Raw genomic sequence first — 19125 nt, 5'->3', positions numbered from 1 at the left:
AAAAAAAAAAAAGTGCCATGAGGTGTATGCAAAGCTGTTGGAAGTCCATTGAACCTCAGCCGTCTCATTTCATCCTTCAATATCTATTTCCTATCTTTCTAGTCCTGACATATGAAGCTGCCTTATATTGAGTCATATCACTGGTCCATCTAGTCCATCAGTGCTTGGCAGGCACTCCAGAGTTTTAGTGAGGGATCTTTCTCAGCCCTACACAGAGATACCAGGGATTGAACTTGAAATATTCTGCATGCAAAGGAGGTGCCCTACCATTGATATAGGGATGCTTGCATGAACATACAAAGCTGCTTTCTGCCGAGTCAGACTCTTGGTCATCTAGCTCAGTCTTGTTTACCCTGATTGGCTGCAGCTCTTTGGGGTTTTAGCCAAGGATCTTTCCAAGCCCTACACAGAGATGGCAGGGATTTCCCAGCCCTGTCTGGAGATGCTGCCAGGGATTGTACCTGGGACCTTCTGCATGCAAAACTAGTGCTCTGCCACTGAGCTACAACTCAGTGCTTGGACCACACCAGGCGGTGAACATAAGATATTCACACACTTTCCCCATCTCCGTTGCTATCTCTGTGTATCCCTGCATCTATTATATCAGGAGTGCCCAACTTGGGGGTCCACAGATATAGTTGGACTACAATTTCCATCATCATACCCACAATGGCCAAGCTACACGTTAATGGTAAATGTTTCGTCTGACCCTTGTGTGCTAGTTTTCTGTTCAAATAAAAAAGGAAGGAGCCCCCCGCCATGCAAATCAGCAGCATGGTAGAAACAGAGGGAGGCTTTAATCCTGCTCCAGCTCAGCGTCCCCCACAGCTGCTATTTCCCCTGGAAGGGAAGTTTTCTGATGGAATTCCGTGCTGATGGGATCCTGAATGCACCCATCCCATTAAGGAAACAAAACCAGGCAATCTGGGACTCCAGAATCTGAGGAGAAATTCAGAAGAAGCGAACTTGGAGAGCATCTCTGTATAGGACTTCCCCCAAGTAGTCAAGTGCATCAGAACATTCTCTTGAGGCTCCTTAACTACAAGTACGTAAGGCAGGGAAATACTATCACCCCCATATCACAGACAGTGGATGACAATGGAGAGACTATGGCTTGGTGAAGGCCACCCAGCAAGTACACTGCTGAGTTGAGTTGGGGGACATTCTGGGAATATTTGGGCTCAAACCTCTTGCTTGCAACATGGCACCAGCTCAGGTGGAGGACTGCACCATGCTACCTACAGTATTTTCTGGTACACATCATACAGCGTAGACATACCCTGATGAAACGGGGAAGGTACAGAAATCAAACGTGAAGTGTTTTGGACACCACTAGTTCACAACCTGAACGGAGGTGTTGCAGGGAAATCTCCTCAGGAGTTAATGAATCTTCTTTTCCACTTTGAATGAATCAATGAAGCCCATCTCAAATTTCAGAATTTCCTGTTGATAAGAGAATTTTAAAATGTGGTAAACAGACATATTTGTAAAGAATGAAAGAAAGTATTTTTGTTCCTTGTTGCAGTTTGTTACAACATACATATAATTTCATAATAAGTCAAATAAAACATCTATTCTACAACATATGTATGGTGCAGAAGATATCAACACCTATGTGGATCCTGAATAGAATAGCCAAGGTTCAACAGACAACACACTATTCATCAAAGTTTTTTTTATCATGGATCATCTTTCTGAGATAGAAATTTGATGGATTTGGACACAAGATTTTGACACAGGAGAAGGTATGGATTCTGATGGATATGCATGGATATTGACACAGGAGAAGGTGTAATGAATATCCAGAGGGGAAAAGACTTAAATTTAAAAACAATAATACTGCAAAAGAATAGTCATATCTATATAAAAGATGATACTTTAATTCCAGTTTGTGCTACCTTAAGAAGAGAGGCCTTACTATTAGTGCAAACCTGTGTCTATCCACTAGGAAAGTCCCATTGAGTTCAATGGGATTTGCTCCTAGATCAAATGTGCATAGAATTATAGCTATAGTAAAATTTATGATTTTCCTAATATTTGCTAAAGAGATAATGGAAAACTGGGTTTGTTTGTTTGTTTGTTGTTTTTGCATATTTGGTAGCATTGACCTTATAAGGAAAAGTAGATATCATTTAGGTAAAACACACGGACTTAGAGAGTAAACCCGATTGAAGACTGTGGGACTTATTTTTGAGTAGTGAACAGGATTGTAATATTAATTGATCACTGGATACATACTTCCTTTGCTTTCAAGAGTGATGGCTTTGGATCTATTGAAAAGATGATGTGCACAGGGAACATACTATAGTATGGGACATTCTCTTACTATAGGAGGAGCTGGGATATTAAGAACAGAGGATAAGCTGGAAGGCTGAACTCACATGACGAAAGATGAGAAGATTTTTCAAAGGTATCATTAATAGGAAATATCAGATCCTGACATGTATCAAGCTAAGTGGCTCTTCTTCAGGGGATATCTTTAAAACAAAAATATATGAATAATTAATCATGAAGGTAATTCTACAGTTTTCTATTTTCTTTTATTATGTAAGCTATGGGGGGTTTTGTGGTAAAAAATCAGTATAAACATCATATGATGATGATGATGATGATGATGATGATGATGGTGTAACTACTTACAAATGGTCAAAGTGTCTGAAATGTTACAAAATCATTTTAAAAGAGTCATTGTCTGAACCAAAGAGTTAAAAATGCTGGTGAGCCTGAACTGGAATGGCAGAAACCCAAAAGCTTAATGGTTCAACTCTCTGATTGACAAGCCCACTGGACATCACCACTGCACCTCTTGAATAGAAAAAATATCTAGAACATACTAAAAACTCCTCTTTGTTGGCATATTCCTGGGAAGATCAATAGTGGTGGGCAAATTACTTTCTTGTCCACCGTATTTGGTCTTCTCATTGGAGAAGCCCAGGGTCCTCCAGAAAATGTTCTCTAGTGGTTTGAAAATCACTCATCTAAGCTATATTCTAAGGTTATAACAGAAGCTATGGACAATTCTTTACAGGAAATTTCCAGGCATCCAGGTACCAGCTATAATCGGGGATGGAAAATCTTGGGCAAATAGAGAGAAAACATCTTCATCTCCCCATCGTCATTGTAATGGCACTGAGTCATGAATCTATCCCACAAAAATGACAATTTGGCAAGGCTTTTGGCACACTTCGGTCTAAAAAACAAAAACAAAAACCCCAGCTCCCCACCACCTTTTGTGAAAGGAAAGTGAAATATTCAAAGAGAAGCTATGGCATCTGACAGACCACACAAACCATTTATTGAAAAATGTGTGACCTCCAATGCCACAACTGTTATTCCTGTCAGAGTAATAAAAGGGAAAGAAAAATTTAATCCAACCAAACTTGTCTTAACCAAACTCTTTAAATATTTGTGTGTGCATAAAGATGTATAACAGCTATTTATAAAGAAACAGTTTTGGAGTAATTCCACTGAAGTCAATGAAATTATATAAAAGGCCCTTAATTCCAAACCCGCCGAGTGGAAATCCATCTGTTGACGTGAATAGGTTCTGGTGAGAACCATTTTAAAAGGGCATCACTTGGAATTATAACTTTAATTCTCTCCCAACATTCTTGTGTGTTTTTATCATTTCTGACATGGTTGTATTTCTCCGAATTGTCTTAAGGGGCTTCAAGTAGCCTCTAGAAGTCTATGAAAAGACTCCAATTGACTGGAGTGGACTTTGTGTTCAGCCATTTAATGGATGAAGATTACAGCCAAGGCCTAGCATTGAGACAGAAACCAAAAAGGAGAGCAATTCCTTAGTATTTCAGCATGAAATGGAAATGGAGTCCCTTCATGCAACCCCCAAGGATTATTTAGATGGAGTGTGGAAAGATTTGCCAGACTTGAGGAGAAAAGCTATTGTAGAATCCTAAACAGCTCCCCCCCCACCACCAAAATTCTTTCAGATATTGAAGACAAAAGGAAAGGGAAGATGTCCCTTAAGGAATACGCACGATTGTGAAAGGGAGGGTAAAAATTGAAGGAAGGAAGGAGCAGAGAAAGGCTCTCAATGGATAATAGATTTAATGGATTATATCAAGAGCCAGTGTGGTATAATGGTTACACTTTGACCAGAGAAGCCTGAGTTCAAATCCCCACTTAGCCAGGAATCTCACTGGACGACCTTGGGCCAGTCACTTTCTTTCAGCCTAACCTACTTCACTGGGTTGTTGCAAGGATAAAATGGGCTAAGGAGAATTATTATTATTATTATTAGATTTCTATACTGCCCTTCCAAAAATGGCTCAGAGTGGTTTACACAGAGAAATAATAAATAAGATGGATCCCTGTCCCCAAAGGGCTCATAATCTAAAAAGAAACATAAGATAATATGATGAAAGGGCAGATTTAAATATAAGTCTGCTCTACAGCTGCTCTGTCACTGCTCTGAAACAAACTTTGCTAAGTGACTTCCTATGACCCTAAAAGTAACATAGGGTACCTGGGAACCCTGACAACCACCACGCTAAGTTTCTATAAACTGTTATTATAAGCTCGAGCAATGCCGGGTACTGAAAGTTAGAATATAAATAAATGAACAGAGAAGAAATAAGAAGTCTTATTGCTCTCTCATCCAAATGGAACCAAATTTGAGTAGCACTGGAACTTCTATCCTGGCAGGGAAGTGGGGAGCATGCACCAATGTCTTTCAGAATTTCCTTCAGAATCCTGAAAGAGAAAAACTTAACTTTTCTAACATTAGATCAGGAATTCCGAAAATTCGTACAAGACCATTTGAGCTGTCTTTCCCCCTTTTTTAAAGAGTAAGGTTGATTGTCCAGCATCCAAAGACCGCCCAACAATCATTTGGAGCCTCACCATGTCCCTGAGTCATTTTTAGTTGCAATTGTTCTGTTGGTGGGACCCAAACTGAGACCGTCAAGAATATCTCTTCTCTCACAGCCAGCTTTGCTGAAGGAAATCTGGTTCACTTCCACGTCATTTTTCTTTTTCTTTTTAAAATCGTAATAATCAGAAAAATGGCCCATTCTCTCTCCCAGTGGCTATGATACTTATTGTTAGTCCTGACACCTTGGCATGGCTGTTAATTATAAATTGCTTTGTCGTGACTTTCAGCTAAAACATTATGGAAGATGTAATGAAACCCTACGAGCTGGAGGTATTCTCTACCTGTAGCAAAGACAAGCTTTGAAGAATTCCTCAAGACTTGGAGGAGGCTAAAAGGGACAAGGATGACTCACACTCTCAATGAACAGCTGCCTTGTCTCTTCTCTGGGGAAATATTGAATAAGGGTGTGTATGAATAACTCCATACCATCATCATTCATTGGGTTTTCACTTCCTTGGGTCCTTCTCCTCTGGATCACCAAGTACATACTTCACCTTCTATTTTTTAAGCCTCTGTTTATTAATCCTCATCTTGTTAATCTTAAAGAGATTTTGGAAGTTCCTTCTTCCTGCCCCCAATTTAGGAGAGCCCATTATGAAAGAATCTCTGATCTAATTAATCGTAATATTTTATAGGGTAGGGCAGAGCACCTGCTTTGCATGCAGAAGGTCCCAGGTTCAACCTCCGGCATCTCCAACGAAAGGATTCTGGGTAGCAGGACTGCAAGGGACCTCCGCTAGACAGTTGCTTCCAATCAGAATACTGAGCTACATGGACCAGTGTTCTAACTCCGTATAAGGCAGCTTCATACACAGAATGTTCAAAAACAGAGCAGACATTACATAGTACATGTGCACATGTTTTTGGGTGAAGGACCGTATATGCATTCATTAAAAAAGTGAACCTGGCCAAAGGGCCTCTCAGAGAAAGGGTAAAGATGGGAAGTGTACCACCGTACATGCATGGAACATAATGTGTGAATAATTGTATATTTATACACAGACTGCACATGCTGTTAGCATAATCTGTGAATAGGGCTATATTTTCTCAACAGTCCTTACAACACTCTTCTAAGGAAGGGCAGCATTGTTCTCCCCTTATTACAGGTGGGCGAGGTCAAATTTATTTAAATTAGGGGTTACCCCAATGCTGTTGGATGACAACTTACATCATCCCCATCTTTGTGTGTGTGTGTGTGTGTGTGTGTGTATATATATATCACTTATCCCCTCCGGGGGAGTTTTTGGAGGTGGCGAGGGTCCGTGGAGGTCCCCCCTCCCCCCACTGGCCTTCCTTGCAGCCCAAACTGGCTATTCGACTGGCTCTTTGGCCCATTCGGGCTTTCCCCCTCTGGCGTGCTGGCCATTTTGGAGGCCTCTGCATGGCCTAGGTCACGCAGAGGCCTATTGCAGGCATGGCGGCCTCCAAAATGGCCACCGTGCCAGAAGGGGAAGGCCCGATCAGGTCGAAGAGCCGGCTGAACTGTTTGGGCTGCAAGGAAGGCTGGCGGGGGGAGGGGGAACCTCTGCGGACCACACACACACACGCCCCGATGCTTCCAACAACTCCCCCGGAGGGGATAAATATATATATATATATGGTCCGCGACCCCCCCTCCCCGGACTGAACCAGGGGGCGGGGTTTTGAGTCCGGTCCGGACTTGAACTGAACCAGGCCAGCCGGTTCCATGCACATCCCTAGAATGCACCACTGAGAGATCTTAAAGGCCAAGTTGAAGACAGATCATCCTGGAGAGAATCTATCTATGTGGTCGCTAACAGTCAACACCGACTTGACGGCACTTAATCAACCAATCAAAATCCCACCCTTGAATGCATTTGCTTTTGCTTACAATCAAACACAGTCTTTTCCATGGGTCTTCACTTGCTTAGTTTTTGGATAATAATTTTAAATTATAACCAAGGCTCTCTTCCAATTTAATTTTGAGGATGGCCTACATAGATGATGCTACAGAAGCACAACTGCATTTTAACCCACTATGAAGAAGCTGAAGTGTTGCCCTTTGTTTTTTGAAGTAGTGGTTTTTGTGTTTATAGGAAAACTGCATAAGACTTCAGTGGAAGCACTCCAAATGCTTTTTATATCATTGGCAAAAATAAATCCATTCTGTACAGCTTGCAGGCCTCTCTGTATATGAGAAAACCAATTCTATAAGTCAGAATCCTTGACATCCAAAGAGGGAAACAAAAGCACAAATCAATGAAAAAGCAAAAGTTAGCATTTGCTCTGAATTATCCCCCTCGGAAAAGAACATACAGAATTTACAATTCAGTACGCACAAGAGAGACATTTATATGTAATATGCAGAGCAACAAACCTGAATACGTTTGAATTGGCAGGTGAACTGGTGAAAGATTTAGGCTGAATTCCTATGCACTGTTATCTGGGAAAATAGGAAACTGCCTTATACTGAGAGGCTGTTCTCACTCACAGGCAAAACTGGGCTAATGAAACCAAGCCTGTCTTGCCCGTGCGTGAGAACCTCGGGGGTCATGCCTGATCCCAGAGGTGCCTCGGGAGCAAACCCATCAAACCAGCATCTTCTTAAATGGGGTTAAGGGATCTAGTGCTCCCTTAGACCCATTTTCTTGATTGTCTGCCAGCCTCAGTTGCTTGCAGCCAGGCTGGACTTGGGGGAATCCCTGTAATGCACCACACACTTGTGCATTATTGGAGTCCTGGGGGGCAAGGGAACACATCACGGCACCTCAACCCTCCAAGCTGCTACAGAAGGCAGCCATATGTCTGGATGTGCAATCTCTGTGCCCAGACCAGTAACAAGCATTGTCTGTGAGCCAGTAAGCTTTTCAAGGCTCCCGTCCCACTCTCCCTCAAACCCCTTCTCATGGATCATGAGAAAGGGCTCTGAGTCAGACCACTTGTCCATCTAGCCCAGTATTTATTGACTGGCAGTAGCTCTCCAAGGACTGTAGGACTCAAGGGAGTCCCAACCTGAGGTTCCCAGCAGCCTGCCCACCTCTGGTTCTTCAACAAGCCAGGGGTGTGTCATGTCCTATGGCTAGTACTGTAGCATATGACTTGACATAAGCCAGGGAGACTAGGCACTGGGAGTCTACAGGTATCCTTGGGGCTGCACTTCTGTCAGCTGACTCCAAAGCTTAATGAGAATGCACAAGAACCTATACAATCCCTGCCTCCAGCCCAATTCTCCAGTCAACCAGCCCTACCTACATACCCCGGAATACCCATTAATGTGGCAGGAGGAAACTGGAGGCATATTAACTGGACAGCAGCAACCAGCCTGGGAGTGATTCTGGAAATTGTCCTGGGAGTGATTCTGGAATGGGGCAGGGCATAACATTGGGAGCAGACCCTAGATACAGAAACAACTAGTTACTGCACTGTCATGCATTTTGTTTCATAAACACAAGCAGAAAGTGCAGAAATAAATATCCATGTACCGTGGTAAGAGGAAGTGTCACCAAAGCAGAATGGATGGAGGTGGCTGCACCAGCCGTGGATCAAGTTGGGGCACTGCCATAGTATCAGAACCTTTTTACCTAAGACCAGAGCTCAAGCAATAAAACTGGGTGGTTTTTGTGTCTTTATTTTAAATACAGCTTCAGCATCACTGTGTTCCAAATGCATACCTTCACTGTGCTTGGCTTCCAATTGCTATTGCTGGAATTGAGCCTACAAAGGTTACTGTCCTCAGATTTCCAGTTATGACATGAATTCTATACATTTCATACAGATATTTATAAACAGCCTGAATAGAACACTTAGGGCCTTATTCACCAAACAATGAATCATTCTAACATTCCGTTCTTTTTCATCTCTGTCCTTACATATTTGGCCATGCTGAATGTCTGTGAATGAACAACAGAGGAGTTGCAACAATGCTGGAAATGGTGGCAAATAAGACAGCCTGAAGCCAAAATGGTGAAAAGAGAGTTGGTGGGTCTTGGGGAAATTGCCAGGTGGGAGGACATCTGAGGTGGGAAGGCCACATGTTACGTGCAATGCTTGCTTTTTTCCAACTAATTAGCAGCCAAACTGGCTAGTTTGAAAGAATTATTGGGGTTTTCTTTTCCCCTTACGCCCAGATCAATGTTTTGGGCCCAACATTTTGATTCTGCAGACAAAAGAAACATTAAAACCCCAGTGCCAAGAGAACTTCCCTTATTTTTCAACCTCCAGCAGAAACTTTATGTTAAGAATTTAAAAAATAATAATATTAAAAAATAGATATCCTCTTGCAATGTACTGGGGAAACCAAAGAGTCAAATGAATGTATATAAACAACAAACCAAGTAGATGTTTTTTCATCTCTGCACTCTCCAAGATGTGAGAAGTTTGGGGAGATCCTCCCAGATCCCATCACTCTGTTTTCCTTCTGTTTCTTCTTCTTGTGTTCTGTTGCTCAAAGGCTGAAAGGTATGGAGTGGCTGTTCCTGTGCCCACTGCAAAAAGTCCACACTTGCAACACTGGCACATGCTCCAGAAATCTAATTAATGTGATGGAAGCCATATGATGGAAGACTAATTAACTAGCAAGACATATGGAAAATATACGACAGGAGGACATATGGAGGACATACGATAGAAGGGCACATGAGGATATATTAGGAATGCTTTAATTAATCAACAGTCCAATATTCTTATCAGGGATGCTCTTTTTCTGAAATTACTAAATAGCCACCTTGTATTGCTAGTGTCATTTTCACTCATGAAATCCTCATAGCCGTCACACAATACACACAATGCTCTCATCATTTTCAGGCTTCCATTATCTGTTCAGTAGTTTACAATTAAGGAACTTTTGACAGCATTAGCTTGATTTCCTACCAGCCTGCATTGGATATAGCAAAATATCTACATACACATAAAGTCTACCATTCCATCGATTAGAGATATAAGAAGCAAGCAAATGGAGAAAGCAAGAGGCTAGACCAGATGCCCAGGTGGTGTAGATTGAAAGTTAATCCCCCAAGTTAATGGAATTTGCCCACCTGAGAATGTCTCCTCCTCTACTTTCAATAAAGATCAAAAGGTTGGATAGAAGAGGAGCCCATTAAAATGTTTTAAGCCTAGTTCCTAAATGTGAACTAGTCATATGTTCATGCACCTATTCATGCACCTATTCACGCAGGCTTTTAATTATTTATTGTTTTAACAGTTTTAGCATCATTTTAAAATGTTGTTTTAAAAATTTAAATTGTAATGTTTTAACTTTACTATGTCATTTATTTTGTTTTAATTACTGTTAAGTTTTTTGTTGTCATTTATTTTAGCTAATGTTTTAGCTTTTTGTTTGTTTGTTATAAACCACCCAGAGACGTGAGTTTTGGGCGGTATAGAAGTGTGTTAAATAAATAATAAATAAATAATAATATGTGTTTTAAACATAATAAAATGCACGTTCCAAGATCAACTTTAATAGAGTGCAAATGCCAGCTCTTAAGAGATTACAGAGTTATGATACCCATATTCCTTTTGAAGACATAATGGAGTCGAAGCACATGCTTTGTTATTGCAAGTTATATAACTTAAACACATTGGCAGCCTCTCGTCACATATTTCAAAAGCATTATCCAATTGTAGGGTACATCTAGTTGGCAGCTTGCCTCTGGGATCCTTGCAACACATATCCTTTTTCTCCAGGAGACTTCCAAGCAATGCAGAAAGTCGCCCCTGAGAAGTTTGTACTTTGCCCCCTCAGTTCTATGACAGCCAAGTGGACAAGGGGTAGATCAATGAAACTGAAGCCCTTTGCACATCTACAGAAACTGCAGAAAATGGAAGTGCTGAGACTGCACCCTTGATCCCAACGCTTGACACTGCTGGTTGAGCCCCATGGGAATGAGTACAGCTTCATTTCCTTATTCATTTAAAATATTTATATTCCGCCCCTCCAGTACACTACTGCTCAGGGTGGCTCAGAACAATAAAATAGATACAATGTAAAATAAAACTAATAAAATAAACCAAATTAATTAAACAAGTTAAAAGTTTCCTTAGAAGTAGAGGAGTATTACCAATAAGCCCTGTGTGATGAACACATTCAGGAAAAGCATTCAAGGCAACCCCCCAGCTTGGACGTTCCTACCTCATAATTCAGGTGAGAGATTGCATGATTAAGTGCACCTCCACATCAAAACTGTCCATTCCACAGAAAGTTAACATAGCAGGGAGGAGAACTCCAGCCTAACCTTCTCTTGGGCATCTAGTTTTCTAGGCAAAAAGAGTTGTGGGATTTTTATTGTTATTAAATGCAGGGATGTACTTTGATAAAAAGTTAAAATATTTCACCCCTATCTTTGTGTCCCTTTATTATTATTTTTCTCCAAACTCTATAATCTTCAGGGTTCAAAAAAATAAAAGCAGTGAGCAAAACATATGTGCAGAACTTGGTTGTACCCTCCCCCAATTCGTCTGGGGGGCAGGCTCTTTGCCCCAGCCTCTGAGTGAGGCATGAGGCACTATGGAGCCAGCCACTGGCGGGTGGGCCTGTGGGGGTGGGGCTTGTGCGGCCATTGCTGGGATGTGGTCCAGTTCCGTCAGTCTTTGGCAAAGAAGCAACCCCTCCTGACCATCCCTGACCATAGTGTGGGCTTTAACTTGTCCTTTGGGGAGATGGGTAGGAATTTTTTGGACTTCTGGCAGATTGGCCTTGGCCAGAAGCCAGTTTTGCCTACCTCGCACAATCGGCCATTGTTAGGACCAGTTAGGTTTCCTTGTCACAACAGCAGGAGCAGTGCAGTTTACATGGGTATTTGAGGGTTGGTGAGCACCTTCAGGCACGCATTTGGCGTAGGGAGGAGTCTTTGCCACTCCCTAGAATCTTTGTGGCTCAGGGAACGTTGGAAGAAGAATTACTCCAACCTGTTATGGAATCACCAGCCTTAAAGGCTTGGCAGCTTGGGGATGGTGAATCCTGAGGCAGATGCCTTCACATTAGATGCGCTAAGATGGGCAGCAATTGGCCCTAGGGTTTATGCTGCCTGGAGCCAAGGTGTGCTGCCCTATGCGTTCAGGTTTGATTCATGTGGCAGCAGCAAGTATTTAGCTTCCACACTGTAGGAGGTGGAGTGCCACTCCTCTTCCGTTTATCAAATGTTAATCGATAATTTGTGGCCCATTTTACTCCATCACTGGTGTCTCACATCTTCACTGGGTCCAGGTGCAAAACAAAAAACCAGAGTCGTAATGCAGGACATGGATGCTCATGCTCCTAAGTAATTTCCAAATTGCAGCCACAATCAAAACAGACATTATGCGGTCCAGGTGCCCTATTGAATGTGTAGCTTTTAAACCTGCTGAGGGAAATGCGTGTGATTGGACTGCTGAATGTGCTAAAGCCAGGAGAGATAACACATTCAACTTTGAGGGACACCTTGAAAAGGTATTGAAAGCCAGAGGCTCACCTTTAACTTGTGCTGCACTCTCCGCATACAACGGAATTTGCATTAACACAAAAGTTGCCTACCATTAGGCAATGGGTATGTCATACTTCTGAGATACTACCATGAACCAAGGAAACTTGTATCAACATGCTGGAAAGGGCGCCAAGTCTCTCTCACGTGTAAGACTGAGGGACCATATTACATGTTCCACTGGAGGTCTATGACTTGATGGAGTAGGAAGAACTGGGCACGGCTGCTGGTAGCTGTTACTTCCCTACCACCATTTCCTAGGTGCAGGATCATTCAAGAGCATTGTGGGGGGAAATGGTCGTCCAGACAGATTTCCCAGGACAGGGAGTTCCATAACCTGGGAACTGAAAAGGAGAATGTCCTTCCACACAACTTCATCAACTGGACCTCCAATAGAAGTGGGATGCACAAACGGGTCTTCCCTAGTTGATCTTAGAGTGGAGATAAGATAGTATGTGAGAAAGTGGCCCTTCAGATATTCTCATTCAAAATCACTTAGAGTTTTAAATGTGATAACCAGCATTTTGAACTGAGCCCAGAAATGGTCCAGCAACCAGTGACAGTAAAAAACCAAAGAAAAGGGTCATACTCTCCAGTACACTAGATGAAGCCAGGTATTTCATTGGAGTAACAACTAGAAGTTTGATTTAAAACAACAACAAAAACACTAAACTGAAATGTCTAGGTTTTTTCTAACAAGAGTCTCTGGGCTATATGAACTGCCCCCAGAAGCCTGTTGGGTGCATGTTGCCCACCCATCATACGGATTTATTTTTGTTGTGGGAAGACCTTGTTAATGAAAATCCCACTTGGTTTTCTATATATATATATTTTTAAAAATCACAAAACAAACCTTACCTTTCACTTCTTAATTTGTGTGTGCAGAGCAAAATGTTCTCCAAGGATCACAGCCTTTTCACCACGCTCGCTGTTTTGTGCAAGACCCAAGGAAAGCTAGGAGGTTGTACAGTTATCTCCCTTGGTGTAATTCTAAACCATACAACCTACTACCTCAACCCGGATACATGCAAGCAGTCAAAAAAAAGTTGGGGAATCGGGGGGGGGGGGGAACCACCCTGACCATCCAGAACCAACAAGCGCAGCATCTGTGTGTTAGGTTGGCCAGGAACATAAGCAACCTCCTCAAGAGAGTAAGCTGGGGAAATGCTGGATTCATGGCTGGTGCACCAGCAGATACCAAATCGATGGAGAGCAAGCACCAGACGAGACCACAAATAATTACCGGAAGGTTTTACCAAAGCTGGAGGGTAAGCATGGGAAGATTCAAAAAGCAGGAGGCAGGAATATTGAGCTGGACCCTGTAGGAACATCTCCAAGCAAGATATTGCTCCATGGGCGCTATTATGGATGCATCTTGCAATTGGCCAATCAGAGTATGTCCACTCAAGGGCTTATTAGAGCAGGCACTGAGTTGCAATGGCTCTGCTAGCAAGTGCCCTGAACGCCTGACAGTGCCAGGTTCTAGGCGTGGATCCCAATTCAATCTTCCTGACATTACTCTTCTGGCTAAGGTAACATCATTGTAAGTTATGTCACATGACAAGACCATAAAACAAGTATGAAACTACTCTATGTTAGGTATGTCATTCCTTTAGTAGCAAAATTCTACACATACAGTTGGCAGTAGAGACATTGTAAAGCTTTTAAGCAGGAAAAAGTCAGCTTGCAGAAGGACAGGAACAGTTTAAAAAGTTGTCAAGTCGACATCCGAAAGAAACACACATACTAGTACATGGTAGAGGGGAGCTAAGCCAGCAAGAAAGAGACTGCTTTTGTCTCCTGACCTCTTTCCCCCAATAATTCGAGCCAAAAATTCTCACTAGAGAACCTTCAGATCAGCAGTAGAATTAAGTAAATACAAATGAGTAACACAAAGTTGCTTCATGCATATTACTCTTAAAATACATTCTCAGATATGCAGGAGCTGCTTATCCGTGTCAAACCTGACATTTCTGGAAGCCTCATTGAAATGACCCAACCACCTGAACTAAGCTGACTGAATGCATCTTTCCTATGGAATGAGCATCATGTCAAAGACAACTCTGTGTCATCAGCCCATTCAAGTGGTTAGATCATTTGTCTGCTGATTCTGTGGGAAAGACCTGGATGACTGGCCCTGTCCACAAGGTATGAATTATTTAGAAGTTCTCCCAGCTGCCTGGGATACGCTTGCAAATAATGCAACACGGGGCCATAGCTCAGTGGTGGGTCACCTGTTTTGCATAGAGAAGGTCCCAGATTCAATTGCTATTATCTTCAGTTAGGGCTGGTAAAAACCCTGGAGAGTCCACCACTAGTCAGTGTAGTCAAGAATCAGGTAGATCAGGAGTAGGCACCCTTGGCTCTCCAGCTATTGCTGAACTACAACTCCTATTCATCCCCAGCTGCAATAAACTGCATCTGGGGATGATGGGAGTTGTAGTTCAGCAATAGCTAGAGAGCCAAGGTTGCCTCCTCCTGAGCTAGATGAACCAAGTGTCTGACCCAGGAGAAGGCAGCTATATATCTATATCACAACTCTGAAACAACTGAGAGAAGGTTTAAAGGGCACCTGAGTTTCCTTGCTTTTGGAGAGTTAATTAAAACACACAGGGAGAGTTTCCTCCAACATACTTTTTCTATTGGCAAGATTTCCTTGTTGATTTTAAAGTGATTTTAGTCAATTACATCTTTACCCAATTATTGCAATTATAGATAATTATGTAATTAGGGTGAATATGTGCAGTCATGTAATAACAATGTGAAATTACAATATGTATTGATGTCATGAAGGCATTAGTATAAGTAAATATAGTCATGCTGAAAGGCATGCACATGAGAATCAAAACCAAAAACAGCTATTAAGTTTATGTCTTTTGGATTTTCTGTTTCTTTCTAAGAAAAAGTAATTTAATTTCCGAATTCCTAGAAATTTTTTTTAACAGTTTAGGGAGAAATGAAGTAAAGGTTAAAAACCACATGTAAGTGCAGGTGTTTGAGAAATGGCTTATAGCTCTGGTGATGGGATTATAATGGTGCAAACTAAATAGCTTTTAAAAGTTCCACACACACACCCGGGCATATTCACATTGAGATTTCAAATTTTGGCAGCCACCCTATTCAAAGTTAAATGCAGTGAAATCAGTTATAATTACACATCCGCTAGCTGGTGCAGGTAAGGCTGGCATCCTCCAACTGCAATTCTGAGAGAACTTCAAGCAACAGACAGCTTCCATTCTGAAGGCACATGGCGCGAGACAGGTGATGCAGTAGACTTGATGAAGCTAAGGTCTGGGGATTCAACATAAATTTTTCACCATCCCTTTTGCAAGCAGTGAAAATGGGTCGGGGGGCATTTGGGTTAATTTGGGGAAGAGTGAAAGGCAGTTTTTGAAGGTCTGCAGACCACACACACACCCCAACAGCATGCCCCTAGGAATTATGCATCACAATGATGGAGCATCATATTCTAGGGGAAAATGGTGGCTGCCTCTGGGTAACCACTGTCTCTGCTGTCATGGAGCATCCCATCCTCATTGCCAAGATATAGAATATGTGTGAACAGCAGCACACACTGGACGTCTTCTAACAACCACCACTTATGGCTTAGAACCATTGGAAAAGCCACATTTACAAAACTTAGTTTAGTGAAATAACTATAAATCATCTGAGGACTGCCCCTGGTTACTGGTCCATCTGGGCTTAGGATTGTTCGGGACCCCCAAGGACTTCATATGTGTGAACTCAATCACTCATACAGATCACTGCTGCAACAGTCAACTGTTTTCTCAAGTTCCTCATAGAGCCCACATCTCACTCCAAAGCCTTCTACGCTTGGCCTAGACATAGCACACAACAGCGTGGGCCTTTTTTCTTATTCAGGGTTCCAGGCAAAGAATAAATCAGTGGATCTTCCTCTACCCAGTTCTCTACCAGCTTTGCATGTAGCTACCAGCTCCATTGCCAGCATACAAAAGCCATCCTAAACAGACTTAAGATGATCTACTCCACAAATAAACCGCAACACAAAGGAGCATTTCTATGGTAATTGTGTGGGTTCTGGTTCAGGAGCTTCAAATCCCGTTTTACAAGAAACAAACAAACAAAACAAAAAAACAAAAAAAACCTTCCTAGCCAAATCATCTCTTTACCAAAAAAGAAGTGGACATTTTGCAAATGGATTTCAACAAAATAACCAAATCAAGCATCTCAGTACCTCTTTATCATAATGAGAAAACAAAAAACCATGTCACCCTGTGAAAAATTGATGGAAAGCATGGATTCAAGAAAGTAAAAAACCTATCATCAACTCTGTTCCAATCCTGACAAATTCTACAAGAAACACCTGCAGACTTGAACAGCACAAAGAAATCATCACAAGACAATCCACTGAATAACAGTGAAGATTTGGGTTCTTGGAGGCCTCATATGTCTTCAGCCAAGTTTTGAAGGCAGAATCTCTCTTACACCTAAGGGAGGAAAAGACCCAAATCCAATAGACAAAGGTGTTTAAAGTGGTGTACATTCTGAAGTGCCATAGAAGTCACAGAACGGGGTAACGACCACAAAAACCAGCATCCTGATAACCTCATCAGCTTCCACATCAAAGAAAAAACAAACTCCTGTCTCTCATGGCTGCAAAATGAGATTTCAACAGTATATGGGGGTCTGGTAAGATTGCCAGTGGTCAGTGGATTCAAGGCCTTCATTCAAGGCCTCACATTGTCTGTTGGTCCTCCCCGAAATGAGCAGGACTATTATGCAAACTAAGGAAATATGCACAAAGATATGTCAAGTGCTCCATGCATTCAGGCTGCCAAACTCAGAATTTTGATATTATGTGCTTGGGTTGTGTGTTCCTGATGATGTAGGAGGCCATTCCCAACAGGTGGCCAGCTGAGCCTCCCCAGTCATTCTGGTGGTGTTCTGCTTCCTCTCTCAGTGCTACTGCCCCACATCTCTTCTCCTCCCCACACTCTGTTGCCTGTCTTGGCCTCTGCATTTTTGTTGACAATATATCTATGTACCTATGTTTGCCTATGTATACTATCAACAGAAACCTAGGAGGCAGGACAGACAACAGAAAGTGGGGAGAGAGATGTGGGGCAGCAGCGTTGAGAGAGGAAGTGAGTAGAAGCAGGGTTCTAGGAAGCACCACCACAGAATTCCCAGCACTTTCAACAAACTACAGTTCCCAGGATGCTTCGGGGGTGGGGGGGGCAGGGGGGCGGGACTCTTACAGTTAAACTGGCATAAATCCAATATAGATTTGTGATGTTTGCAATCCTCTAGGTTTAAGATCCAGGGTCTTAAATTTGAGAGGCATCTGATTATTAGATTTCTGAAAACCTCAGAGAAGAGCATGATGGAGAGGCCAACGGAAGGATTTGTTCGCCAAAAGAAACACATCCTTTTCTTTGCTGTACTGAAAAGTAATGTAGGATGCCCCCAAATATCACATTACTCACCTTGCAATTTACTTTCTTTCGATTAATGTGAAAGAAGTTCATCTTATTACCTTTGGGCCCCTGCATGAGGCATGACCAGAAGAACATTTTAATAATAACCAATGCTGAAAACTGATATAATTGCACAATGAGATTTGTAGCACTAATTTTAATACCGCTGTGCAGGAGGGAGGGGGAAGAAAGGAAGGGAAGTGAGATGCTAACGGCAAATCTGGTTATTGCCATGTTTAAAGCATTATTTATCCACATTTTTGTGCATGGGCCAAGCAGACACACACCTATAGATACAAGCTTGTGTAGGATAGGAGCACAAGTTCGGATCTACGGGTTTGTGGCAACCAGCATGAAGATCTTCTTTTAAAATAAAACCAAAAAATCAATTTCTGGAAGCGAAACACAGACCTGTAAGAAGTAGCAGAGTTCATTCTTCACACTTTCAAGCAGGAAGTCAAACCACTGAAATGTGGAGTCCATTTTGGTTCAGGTTCAAGAATGATTTTTAACTCTGCAATTCAGTTCCAGTTCCGGCATTAACTTTAAAAAGTGGTTCAGTAACCAGATATATGGAACCAATCTAGATATATTTCATACAAAATAATATAAAACTCTTACTTGCAAGGTAGCCCTATTACATGAATATGAGAGCTCTTGATTAAAAAATATGTTTAATTTTTTTATATATACACAGTAGGACAAAATATAGAAAACAAAAAAAAATTGACAATTGCAAGCTGAGTGCCTGATTACTGAACCATTTATTTTGACCAGTTACCATGTTTTCTGTTGGAGAGTTCAGCTCTGGTTTGCATTCAAGGCAACCAACAGATTGCAGGTTTGGATTCCATTTCAGTTTACTGGGGGGCGGACCCCTCTCTAAACCAATTTTGGGACTTAGGATTAGGTTGGGTTCAACTCCCCTCTTTCAAGGCACTTGAGGTGGGGTGGGAGAGAACCAGTTGTTTTTTGTTCTGATATCTATGCTTGGTAGTATAGATTTCTCCCACTCAAAAAAAGCATGTTGGCACAAACCAAAATGTATCATTAAATCAGTGCCCACAAAACACAGACAGAGGTCTACTCCAGTCCCAGGAATGTTGCCTTCACTTACACATGACCGGACATCACTGCATTACTTTTTCCTCCACGGCTTGCAAATGAAAGTGCAAACTGAAACAGCACTGCCTTGGAGGTCAAGAAGAGTGAAAGTTCAGTATGAAAGTTCAGTATGTGGAATTCTGTCTGCAGTGGCCCATTCCCACTTGCAAGTCATCACGTGATGATGCATCTGTGATGAGTGTGCACATGTGAGCCAGTTCTAAGATGCGGGCTATGCTGTCTCAGATGT

At 42.0% G+C, this 19125-nt stretch overlaps 1 long non-coding RNA gene across 5 annotated transcripts in view; it reads right to left on the bottom strand.

Moving 5' to 3' along the window:
- The window catches only part of LOC128333715 (uncharacterized), a 112005-nt gene extending 97413 nt beyond the window's left edge, over nucleotides 1–14592 (bottom strand). For 4 of the 5 annotated variants that reach the window (XR_008311036.1, XR_008311040.1, XR_008311038.1 and 1 more), the window contains exons 1-3: nucleotides 9187–14592; nucleotides 2382–2477; nucleotides 1345–1443 (exon numbers count right to left, since the gene is read on the bottom strand). This is a non-coding gene — a long non-coding RNA (uncharacterized LOC128333715). The remainder of the gene's footprint in view (nucleotides 1–1344; nucleotides 1444–2381; nucleotides 2478–9186) is intronic. The other variant, XR_008311037.1, reaches the window with a different exon arrangement.
- Nucleotides 14593–19125: the final 4533 nt, after the last annotated feature.

This window comes from Hemicordylus capensis, chromosome 8 (genome assembly GCF_027244095.1).
Source record: "Hemicordylus capensis ecotype Gifberg chromosome 8, rHemCap1.1.pri, whole genome shotgun sequence".
NCBI classification, from domain to species: Eukaryota; Metazoa; Chordata; class Lepidosauria; order Squamata; family Cordylidae; genus Hemicordylus; species Hemicordylus capensis.
The sequence above is the reverse complement of the archived record's forward strand: the minus strand, read 5'-3'. Positions and strand labels throughout refer to the sequence as shown.